This window comes from Haliotis rufescens, unplaced genomic scaffold (assembly GCF_023055435.1).
Source record: "Haliotis rufescens isolate VD_foot unplaced genomic scaffold, xgHalRufe1.0.p SCAF_31, whole genome shotgun sequence".
NCBI lineage: Eukaryota > Metazoa > Mollusca > Gastropoda > Lepetellida > Haliotidae > Haliotis > Haliotis rufescens.
In genome coordinates, this window is record NW_025964013.1 from 5,075,642 (window position 1) to 5,088,944 (window position 13,303).

General features: G+C 38.5%; 1 protein-coding gene across 5 annotated transcripts in view; it reads left to right on the forward strand.

Moving 5' to 3' along the window:
• The first annotated feature begins 1,523 nt into the window (after positions 1-1,523).
• The window catches only part of LOC124119067, a 117,845-nt gene continuing 106,065 nt past the window's right edge, over positions 1,524-13,303 (forward strand). For all 5 annotated transcript variants that reach the window (XM_046481463.2, XM_048380547.1, XM_048380548.1 and 2 more), the window contains exon 1: positions 1,524-1,675. The gene's annotated coding sequence lies outside the window, so the exon portion shown is untranslated. The remainder of the gene's footprint in view (positions 1,676-13,303) is intronic.

Consider the following 13,303-nt stretch of genomic DNA (forward strand, 5'->3'; position numbering starts at 1 on the left):
AAATATAATAAAATTAAATTCGGCTTTTTTACGAATATGAATATATTACAAAATTTGGATTAAAGCAATTTACAACCGGGCCATTAAACAATTACACATCTGTTCCTCGGCAACACAAACATCACATCTTTCTTTTCACATTTTCCCTGTATCTTTTTGAATTTACTCTTGGTACGTTGAACTGGCATCAACGATGCCGGACCATTGCCAATAAACATTGGCAATCAGAATCGGTATACAAATGTAAATTTGTTCAGTTTATTGCCTCAGTTCTGGCTCGGACAACTATAACGATGTTTAAAAACGAGTCCTTTCTCTATAGAAACGGCTCAAATTTAGACATCACAATTTTGAAATGAGCACAATTCATAACAAACGATTTCACTGAATTTTGAATCTGTTTATGAAATTAGCACCAAATCTAAAAGATTTAATTTGTTTACATCACCCATCACTGTAACATCTTATCGCGTGCATCACGACAACAACAACATTAGCCATTATGACGTTATCTGGATTCATGTGTTATACCGAACCATGCTATATATGTACATTGTATGTTTTTGTACCCAGAGCGGCATTAAAGGGAGACATCACTTCAAGTAATGAAATAGGATCGTTTTCTTCTTCGCGGATTCAAAATTTGCTGGTAATGGACTTCGACTGATGAATTTCGACTGGTTTGAATTGTGTTCGGCGCTATTCTCGCTGCGCTGTGCGAAGCGACACCTATCGGAGGATCGAAGAATGAGAAGCCGTATATTATAACAGAGGATATACTGATGCGTTTTTGTTGTTGATTAATGCATACACGGTCTATGCGGGATAACCTCATATTTACCAATATACCAGAAAAAGTAAACACTGGTGGTGTGGGCTCTGATGAAACGTGGGCGGATACTGAGTGTATACTGAGGGATTTTATCAAAAGAGAGCTTAAACTTAGTTGCAGTGACACACTACATTTTTAAAGAGTACACAGAAAGTTGCTCGTAGATCAGGAGATGTGAAGCATAGATCTGTCATAGCTAAGCTTCTCTACACGAGGGAGAGGGATTTGGTAAAGTCCCAGGGGAAGGAATTAAAAGGAAAGAAATTCCAAATCATAGAACAATTCCCGGAGGAAATCCGACAATACCGAAAGGATACTCTAATGCCCCTAGTCAGAGGGTTGATAAACAAGTGAAAATGACTGATAATCGTAAATGACAATGAAATAACATTTGAATAAAAAATTGTGAAATCTACCCAGCTTTCTTTCTTGTTACATGGGTGATACCATTTTACTTAATCAAGGGTACAGGGTACTTATTACTGATGCAACCAGCCATAACGAGTGTTGTTTTAACGGGTCTGCGTTTTGGCAGGTCTACGTTTTGGGAAGATACCAGTCAGAGATGCGAGGAACAAAGGACAGAGAGCTTCAATGTCAGTTGATAAATTGTATATAAATAATGTATCGCATAATGGCCACTCACCTCCACCATACAGGGTGGCTCATAGCAGACGACCGGAAGACACCAGACTGAGGCTCTCGTAGGAACACGCGGGTGGTCGGTGTAGCGAAGTCTGCGACACACTACCCCAGGACTGGAACGTTGGAGAGAATTCCCTATGTTACAGGACTAAACTTAACACAACAACGACTGACAGACAGTCACAACATTCAAGTTCTGTGAGTACACGCCCATTCAAAGTTGACTCCGAGATAACGACAGTAACCAAGAACGTGCTCAGTATTGTGTGTCCCCCTCATGTAGCAGGAGGTAGAGTTGCTATCAATTCTACTCTTCCACAAACCAAAGAAAACTCTGTTACAACTTGTAATGTATGTGTATCGCCATCACGTTTAACTGACAATTTTAAGTCTGTGGTTCAAACATATGGCTATAATGAGGTTAACACACCTACACATGGCAAAGTAGCTTGCAGCAGCACATTTGTTGGTGAGAACCACATCTCAACATTGGTGTCACTGAATGACTCACTGACCACTTGTTACTCTAGTCAGGTTCATATAAATCCCTCAAACTGTGTTGACGTCAGTCATGAGGATTGTATTACCAATACCCAGAATATTGTAAACAATACTGACAATGTGAACTATGTACATGTAAATAATGACCAAAATGTGTACAACATTGTCCACGTCGTTACAGCATCTGTTGATGACAAGCCAAAATACGACGGTGCAAATCCTGATCAGTGCAATACCTTCCGACATGCTAATGCCCCCAATTCAGAAGCAACTTTCGGTACACATGTTTATTCTCAAAATAGTCACCGTAGTATCAGTGATGATAGTACCAACTTAGTTACTGAAAGTATAACTGATAGTGATAATGGACTGAAGGATGTTCGTCTCGCAAGTCTTAATGTATGTGGTCTCAGAAGACGACTTGAATTCCCCGAATTTGGAAATTTTATTCACGCTTATGATATAATAGCCCTTCAAGAAACGAAAACGGATGCAAATTGGAGGCTATAAGCTGTATTTGCAACATAGAACAGGGGCAGGGAGAAGATCAGGGCCCACTTGCACAAAGCGATCTTAGCGCTAAGATGATCGTAACTCCCATACTTTAGCATAGGCTTACAATAGTCTTAGCGCTAAGATCGCTTTGTGCAAGTGGGCCCAGGAGGTATTGGCCTTGCCGTAAAGGATCACTATTGTAAATACATCACTCAAGTTGAAGAGGTAAATGATTTCTGTATATGGTTTAAATTATCAAGATCAATGTTTGGAATTGACAGTGATGCGTATTTAGGAGTGGTGTATCTGCCCCAGGAAGGGTCAAAATTCTGTTCTGACGATATGTTTTATCAACTAGAACGTTCAATACTGTCAATGTTCTCTGCTTCTGAATATGTTACACTGTTGGGAGATTTTAATGGTAGAACAAGAAACCTAAGCGATTATACTATGTTTGATAAACACATGCTTGAAGAAGTAGAAATGGGTATAGATGACCTGACAAATGTCTACGACCCTGAATCATTGTTAGACGACTTAAACATCCCCCGTGTTAGAACTACAAGTGACCATTGCACTGTTAATAATCATGGTAAAACGCTGATTGACATTTGTAAAACTTTAAATCTGTTTATATGCAACGGCCGCCTCGGTAAAGACAGGTCTACCGGAGTCGTTACGTGTAAAGATAAGAGTGTTGTTCACCATGTACTTGCATCCTCTTCTTGTTTATCTTTGTTTAATAGCTTTGAGGTGGGTGAGTACTCGCCATTGTATTCTGATATTCATTGCCCAATCCTTTTTACATTAGCAACTGCAGGAAACGATAATGAAAATGAAGATTTATATACTCATGATAATGAAAACTATAATCAACCCAATTCACGTACAAAACCAAAGAAGTATAATCAAGATAAAGCTGAGGTATTCTGTAGACACATAGATGCAGATCAAATAGACGCTATAACTAAAGTCGCTGAATCAGCACTCACCGGTCATGACGACCCCGTAACTGTCATGAAGGTGTCTAGCCGGGAGAGCCACATTTCAGAAATGGCTATTGCCGATAGAGCCACATTTTCAGCTGAGTGCATTTCACCTATTCTAGCGGGTAATTACCTAATCCGATTACCGATACCTTTATATGAGTGTCCCACATTTAAATTATTAAGCGTGGTTATCTTTAGAGATACCTTTAAATGAGTGTCCCACATTTAAATTATTAAGCGTGGTGTTCTTTAGAGATACCTTTAAATGAGTGTCCCACATTAGTTGGACTTTGAACGTGCAGCTCACAATGCCGTGACTGATGTATTTCCTGGGACATTAGTTAGAGGGTGTTTCTTTCACTTCACCCAATGTTATTCAAGCTTCTTGTTATGCAATTTAAACTATAATGTAATTCAGAGACATTACGCATGCGTGCACACTTTGACGAAAACAACTGCACATACACAGCCCTGATGTGATGCAGTGAGGCTGCAACGTTCCCACAACTACTTGTGTGCAACGACTTCGGTATGTGATATCCCCAGAGATAACATTAACATACACACTTAAACTCACGATAAACTCATAGACACCAACAGGCATTTATTATGAAACATACAACTGCGCAGTTGGTGATCATGAAACGTAAACGATACCCAAAATTGTTTAAGCTGAAAACGCCCAGCCGACAGGTAGCAAACAAAGTAACGATTTAAGCTTATTTCTCAGAAAAAACACCTGTTTGTGCCAAACAGGACTGATTTACATTGTTAGGTAACGTATATACATACCAGGTTTGAGCCGAGAGCTGCCCCAAGCTGGGCCATGTTGCCGGGTCCAACAGATGCTCTATGCTGAGGTGGTTGGTTGGTTTGTTGTTTAACGCCGCACTCAGCAATATTCCGGTCTGTAAATAATCGAATCTGGACCAGACAATCCAGGGATTAATATCATGAGCATCGATCCACGCCATTAGGATCGATGACATGCATCAACTAAGTCAGCGAGCCTGACCACCCGATCCCGTTAGTCGCCTCTTACGACAAGCATAGTCGCCTTTTTCGGCAAGCATGGGTTGCTGAAGACCATTTCTACCCCGGATCTTCAGATGTGACATGTCTGGGACTTAGCTACTTACCGGGCCAGTCCAATGTCCGTATACATTCTCGTCTGAGATAATCGATGGCGACCTTGGCACGATATGGTCTGGCATTGTCATCTTGCAGTTAAACATATCTGCCGATTTTTCAAACGAATGGAACGACCGGACGTTTCGTCAACACATCGCTGGACTGTCAAATGTCTATTCACAATAACCAAATCACTTCGCCTGTCATGTGTGATACCGCCCCACACCATAACTCAACCACCTTCAAAGTGGTCAAGTTAAAGAATTGTGCCCTGGCATAACGCTCGCCACTTCGTCGCCAACAACGTGCTCTGCCATCTGTGAATGTATGTAAACATGTTGTAACGTCATGGGCGCACATCCCGTCCCTGGTGTTGCCAAGCCCACCCCACCCCCAATCTTTGCCGCCTATGGTAAGCTGTTTGGGTCACATCCTTCAAAGGACGCCTTGCATTCAGGCTGGTTGCATAAATCCGTTTTTTTAACGATAGCTGTTGAAATTCGTCTACCTGGTATTGTTTCTGTTATATTATACTCTATTGCACACAGCATCAGATGTGAATCTATTGCGCAGTGCAATTTGTGCAATGAGACGATCTTGTCAGTGTGTCGTTTTTTAGGCCTGTTCATTTAGGCATTGCCTTGGAGGCATTTCAGCGTGTGCTTAGCTCAAGGCAGGCAAACAAATAACCTTCTTGTGGATACCCGCCCACGTAGGAATATACGGTAATGAAAACGCCGATAAAGCAGCTAAACTATCCCTCAAAATCCAAGAAATAAGCTTAAACTTACCCATCTCAAAATCAGAAATTAAAAGTGTAAACAAGCAAAAAATCACAAAAAATGGCATAACCTATATCTAAACTCAAATAGCCAAATCAAAAAAGTGCTCAGCAAACCACTAACCAAACCAAAAATTCTCCATCCATAAAAAAAATCGACAGAGTAATCACTAAACTCCAAACAGGACACACCAACCTAAATAACCACCTAAAAAAATTAAAAAAACACACTACAGGTAACTGCCCACACAAGGTCTGGTGATGGACTATAAGGAGGATGAGAAGGTGAAGAAGCTGGTGAGAAGAGCTGCTGCCCTCCCTCTACTACCTCGTGACAAAGTGGATGATGTGTGGATTGCTGACTCTCCTGCTGGCCCTAAAGTGACTGCCTTCATGGACTACGTGACAACCAGTTGGGTTCAAGGAGGGGCCTTCATGCCAGAGATTTTGAACCATTTCGAAAACCAAGGCCACCGTACCAACAATCACCTTGAAGTGTGGCACAACAAGATAAAGAAACTTGCCAAGAAGTGCCACCCGAACATCTAGGAGGAAGTGAAGCTATTTCAGCGAGAGCAGTCACTCAAAGAGGTTGCAGTCCTGAGACTCTCTCACCAGTGGTCAGAACCTTCACGAAGAAAGAAGTACAAGGCAATCGATGCACGTATTGCGTCCCTCAAGATCCAGCTCCTGAACCAACACCTGAGTGAGATGGAATATGCTGACCACGTGGGCGACCTCCTTCATCTGCAGTAATGACATTCAATCCATTATGATATTCATATGCTATTCATATTCATCAATGTAAAGTTTTGATGAATATGTTATCCTTGTTGAATAAAAAATGAGAAAACAAAACTTGTTTTGTTATATACGGTAACCTGTTAGAATCGCAAAGCATGTTTTGACAGCATAGCCGCGAGAGCCACATTATACCATCACGCAACCATAACCATTGCCGCGAGAGCCACATCAATTTGGGCTATCTATTTTCGAAATGTGGCTTTGCCGGCCTGTAATCGTCATGAATAGGTCAGCCGATGAGCTAGCGCACATGCTCGCCAATGCTGCACGAGAAACTTTTGGTATGCGCACTAATCATTCTCGGAAACAGAATTGTAACAGTAATAAGGTAAATAAACTCTGGTTTAATAAAGAATGCAGGTTAATGTGTAGAAACTACTCTAAAAACCAGAAAACTCTTCAGGAAATTTGGAACCGAAAGGAATCGATTACATTATCGCCAAGTCGCAAAGAATTATAAAAATTGCCTCACAAGACACATTAATAAACACAAACACGAAATTAGTACCCAACTGAGGAAAAAAAGCTAAAGCTTCCCCAAAAGAGTTCTGGAAAATATTAAACGGGACAGACAACACTAATAATGGACCTATCCCGGATGTAGACAGATTTTACGATTTTTTTTTAAGGACATCAATTCTACAAGATATGATGGTGATGATGAGTTAATAGACGTTACTGAATCAGATAACTATGACATTACTGTACTGAATAAAGTTATATCATCAGAAGAAATAAAAGAGGGAATTAGATCTTTGAAACGAAATAAAGCCTGTGGGTTTGATTTGATAGATAATAGTTATTTGATTGACGCATTTGAGTTGTTACTGCCCCTACTCACATCACTATTCAATCTTGTATTCACCACGGGTATATTCCCTAATGCATGGTCAACTGGTATTAATAAGCCTATATACAAGAGAAAGGGTGACCCGTTAGACCCTGCTTCTTATCTTGGAAAACTTGGAAAACAGTTCACGTTATGATTTGTACAGAACATTTAAGACTTTATTAGAGCCAGAAAAATATCTATCAGTTTTAACAAATAGTCGCCTAAGAAATGCATATATTAAATACAGACTTGGCTTGTCAAAACTTATGATTAATTATGGACGGAATATATCACTTGAAAGAATACAAAGAATTTGTCCGTTCTGTAACTCTGCTATAGAAGACGAAATACATTTTACCTTTGAATGTCCTTATTATGCAGAACTACGTACTAAATATATACCAGAATGTTTCTTATCTAAGACGAGTAGAATAGCGTTTGTTTCTATTTTGTCATCGAATGATGCCGATGTAATGTTTAAACTGTCTTTATTTGTAAAACATGGGATGGAACTACGAAATAACATGTTGAGTGGAAATTCAGAAGTTTAATTACCTTACCCTAGAAAGTCCTCATGATTATCACCGATTGTTAAATGAATGTTATATTTTTATAATTTTTGTTGCATCTTCCAATCTGTAAATTCTCACCCACTGTATTAATCTGAACTTGTATATGGGCCGATGGCCTTTGATACAATAAACGTCTTTGACTTTGACTTTGACTATCGACCTATCACAATACTGAGTTGTCTTGGTAAGCTATTTACTGGTATTTTAAACACTAGATTAACTAACTATTTAAATGTGAATAACATGTTATCGCCAGCCCAAACTGGATTTCGTAAGGGATTTTCTACAATTGATAATATTTTTGTTTTGAATATGCTAATGAATATTCAAAAAAGTAATAAAGAAAAATTATATTGTGTATTCATTGACTTTTCAAAAGCTTTGATAATGTCTGGAGGGTGGGTCTCTGGTCAAAATTGTTAAATTCTGGAATTACGGGTAGATTTTTAACATTAGTTAAAAACATGCATAGTGACATTAAGTCATGTGTTCAAATAGGCAAACACACTTCTAACTTCTTCCCAAGTTACACTGGAGTTCGCCAGGGAGAAAATTTATCTCCCCTTCTATTTTCAATATTCCTTAACGACCTCGAACCGTGGTTGATAGAAAACTGTTGTCAAGGTGTCAAGTTAACGCTGTCAGAGGAAACATTTACTCTCTGTGTACAGCTCCTGTTACTGCTGTACGCTGATGACATAGTTCTATTTGGTACCGATCCTGGATCTCTGCAAACTTCTTTAAACTCCCTCTTATTATACTGTCGAAAATGGAAACTAACGGTTAACATATCTAAAACTAAAGTTGTTGTGTTTGGCAGTGGTACTACACAGAGAAAATTCGCCCCCTTCATTTTCGACAATAAAGAATTAGAAACGGTAGACTTCTATGATTATTTAGGAATAAAATTCAATAAAAATAGGAAATTTTGTCTTGCCATCAAAACTTTAACCGAGAATGCCACAAAATGTAGGTACTGTCTCCTGAAGAAAGCCCGAAATATCAATCTCCCACTCGATTGTATTATTAAAACATTTGATGTTGTGGTGTTACCAATCTTACTGTACGGCGCCGAAGTGATTTGAATGTTTGAATATGGTTTTAAAAGTTCATTTAAAATTCCTTAAAATAGCGGCTGGTTTGAAATTATCAACTCCTTCTTTTATGGCCTATGGAGAATTAGGCAGGAGCCCCCTTAATATTAGAGTAGCTAAGATAATTATAGGTTTTTGGCATAGACATATTATACGATCTCAACAAAGTAAGTTTTCGAGTCTAATACATCAATTCATAAGGATGGATGCTCACTTAAACTCCAATATTCACCCTTGGTTATGTAATCTAGAATGTCTATTAAGCTCCTGTGGCCTGACCCAAGTATATGATATGCCATGTAATTTCAACACCAAGTGGCTAGTCTCGACTGTGGAAAGAATATTGACCGATCATTTTCTACAATCCTGGAGAAGTTCAATATTGTGGAGTTCAAAAGGTTTCTATTATAAATATCTTAAAGAAATGCCATTATTTGAAAACTATCTCTACCTACCTAAATCTGTTTATTACCCGCTCTTAAAATTTCGCACTAATAACCACAATTTACCAGTCGAGACTGGCCGCTGGAATAATGTACCCAGAGAACAACGTCTATGTTCACTCTGTAACTCCCCAGCAACAGCTGATGAATTCCATTATGTATTCGATGTCCAGCTTTTGATAACAAAAGACTTGCACTTATTCCTAGAAGATATTTAACTTGGTCAAATGTGTTTTCATTAAGAAGCCTATTTTCAACGACCAAACTAAACGAGCTAAAACGTCTATCGAAATATGTATTATTTGTATTTAACACTTTGGATGCTAAATCTAAATGCACACAGCCGTCTTGATGTACATATTATATTTATCTCTGTACTTTATGTATGCTCTTGTACCACCGTCGGTGGTCTATGGAGAATAAAGAATCTGAATCTGAATCTGAAAAGGTGAAGCTTGCGGTCAACATTATATTACACAGTAAAAAACTACACAATATCCCTTCAGAGAATTCAGGTGATAACAAACTTGATAAATAACATGAAACGCTAACGGCAGCAGTGAAATGTAATATTTCAAAATTAAGTTGATAGCGACCCCCGCTCTAACCATAATACTTCCGTCTCCCGGTGTTGTGTACACCGAGTAAAGCTGTGCAACCAGGTCACATAACTGGGTCGTCTAGTTAGGTTAGGCAAGCTGTGGATTAGAAATAGGGGGCGCTTAGTAGAATATTATTTTGAGTTGAAAGATCGTAATTTTCGTGGTTTATGCTAACAGCCTGAAATGTTTACATACGACAGATATATTTTTCAAGAATTTAATTGCCCATAATTAAGGGTGATATAACACACGAGTGCGTATTATACACGAATAAATAAGTCTTGTGTACATTGATCAATCGGAAGGAGTGCTGATTGGGATTGTTCACTAGCCAATATATTAGCAAATATCGCCGTGGGCGCTTATTAGAGCGGGGCGCTTATTACGTCGAATACGGTATTTATTTAATTCCACAACACCCAGCCCCCTTTTTTAAACACACTAAACTATGTTACGTTGTCACGAAGAAGGAAACAAACTGGTATGGGATAACATCACATTAAGAAGTGGCTAACTTCACCGGATGCATATTCACTTCAGAGGCCTTTGAGGCTTAGATTGAGCATATCAGAGTGGTGGCTACAGGCTTGAATGCTCGATAGGATATGGACTCAGTAGACGTGTCTAAAATAGCTTCGGACAATGATTGTGTCAAGTATTTGTTAATAGCAACTAATATTTCTTCAAGATATTCATGGGTTGAACCCATAAAAATCAACTCCCAACTCTGTTGTCAAAGCCCTTAGGAAAATATTTACATCCGCTCCTTTACCCCGAATGATAAAGTCGGATCAAGGTCGTGATTTCAACAATAGAAAAGTGAAAACCTATTTACAAAGGCAGGGCATCCACTTATGTCACCTAGAATGAAACCAAAACGTCCTACGCTGAGCGTGTGATTACAACTCTCAAGACTACCATGCACCGATATTTGACGTACTGGCAAACGTGTTACTACCCGGATGTGCTACGCGACCTGGTCAAAGACGATTATTACAGAATACACAGATCAGTAAACCAAAGATCACCATCAGAGGTAAAGTGAAATTGGGTTTAACGCCGCGTCCAAGACAATTGCACTTATATCGCGATGTGCATGCACGTGTGTGCGTGTGTGCGTGCGTGCGTGCGTGCGTGTGGCTGCTTCATTACTTGCTTAGTTGGGGTTTAATGTGCGCTTTCCGACATATACGTATTTCGAAATTTAGTAATGTGGTCGAGAAGGGTATGGCCGAAAGGTAAGGCGACCTCCTCCTTTATAGTCGCTTAAATAATTTTGGCGGAAATTTGGAATTCTACTAATCCAGACTGATGCCGATTTATAGTGCTATCCCACTGATATACCATGCAGTTTAACACGAATACCCCTCTCAGACACAGTAGACTGACCACGAGCCGACCAGTCATTGGTTTGACTCCCTTAGTGCCGAGCGTCAGGCAGGGTGAGAACACGTATAATCTATTTACATATTTTGTTATCAGCGGCCGGGGATCGAACCCCGGACCTTTCACTCTGCAGGCAGAGGCTCTACCACGGAGGCCGCCCTGTTTACATGGCACTTATAATTCCCTGAAGGCACGAAATAGAATCTGTAAATATTATGAATTGTTTATGTTTAGATTGGTTATTGATATATCTGTTTTACTGAAATTGTGTCACCGTCACATTAAGATGTACCAGGACAAACAGTCGATCATCTCAGCTATATGTGTTTGCGAAAGAAACTATCCAAAACTTTCTACGTACATGGAACGTGATGATTTCAATATACACAAACTCGACCATTATTGCCATAGAGAATATATAGAATTGATATTTGGAATTTCATACAATCTAGTGAATGCTAAATCATTATCTTCCGAATATAATAAATGAATACGCAACGAAATATTACACTTCAAGTGAAATATATTAACACTTGCAGGCTATAACAACTTATGTCAACAAGATATACAGTGTGTCCAGCCAATAAGGTTCATTCCAACGACGCCAACAAAGCAAACATATTTGTCGACGAAGAGTAACGATATCCATAATAATGAACATATATATTTTTCTTAAGGCCAGATCCAATGATTGATAATTGTATTGTATCAGCCACTCTTCTAAAGACAACACGTGTGACTGAGCTGAAAACGAAACATAGTATAGCGAGAGCGCAGACCCCACCCATCACCCCCACCACCCTCACACGTAACACAAATATACAAGGCCTCGACCTGACACTTATGAAACGACATGCGCGCGACGAGGTCAGAGTGAGCGCTCCCAAAATCTCTGTCTGTCTGTGTCATAATCCCAAACCGTTTCCAACACTGAAATGGAATAAAGAGTAAAAATTCTCTTAAAGTTATAAATTTGTCTCATAGTGTTCAGGCTTCGCTCACGGGTTTGAAATGTTATTTACTATCAGCAGCCATAAGAAATCTTAGGATTCCGTTTTTAAGTGTAGATTTTATGGGTGATATCCAATTTCTGGTCATAGTGATATGAATAATATTTAGTTAAAAATCTCTTGAAATTATATATATTGACCCATAGCATTCAGATTCTGCTCATAAGTTTTAAATGTTATTTACTATCAGCAGCCATAAGAAATCTTAGGATTCCATTTATTGTAGATTTTATAGGTGATATCCAATTTCTGGTCAAGGTGATATGGAAAATATATAGTCCCAATTCTCTTACAATTAGAGATATTGTCTCATAGCATTCAGGCTTTGCTCACAGGTTTTAAATATTGTTTACTATCACCAGCCAAGAAGACATCTTAAGATTTCCTTAATTGTAGTTTTTATAGGTGATATCAAACTTCTGTTGAAGGTGATATGAATAATATATAGTAAACAATCTCTTACAATTAGAAATATTGTCTCATAGCATTCAGGCTTTTCTCACAGGTTTTAAATATTATTTACTATCAGCTGCTGAAAGAAAATCTTAGGATTCCGTTTATTGTAGATTTTATAAGTGATATCCAATTTCTGGTGAAGGTGATATGAATAATATATAGTCCAAAATCTCTTGAAATTATATATATTGACCCACTGCATTCAGATTCTGCTTACAAGTTTGAAATGTTATTTACTATCAGCAGCCAAGAAGAAATCTTAAGATTCCATTTTTAAGTGTAGATGTTATGGGTGATATCCCATTTCTGGTCAAGGTGATATGAATAATATATAGTAAAAAATCTCTTAAAATTATACATATTGACCCATAGCTTTCAGATTCTGCTCACAAGTTTGAAATGTTATTTGCTATCAGCTGCCGAAAGAAATACTTAGGATTCCATTTATTGTAGATTTTATGGGTGATATCCAATTTCTGGTGAAGGTGATATGAATAATATATAGTCAAAAGTCTCTTAAAATTATACATATTGACCCATGGCTTTCAGATTCTCATAAGTTTGAAATGGGATTACACTATCATCAGCCAGAAGAAAATCTTAAGATTCCATTAAGTGTAGATTTTAAAGGCATTATCCCATTTCTGGTCGAGGCGATATGAGTGATAATATAGTCATAAATCTCTTAAGATTAACAGTATTGACCCATTGCATTCAGATTCTGCTCACA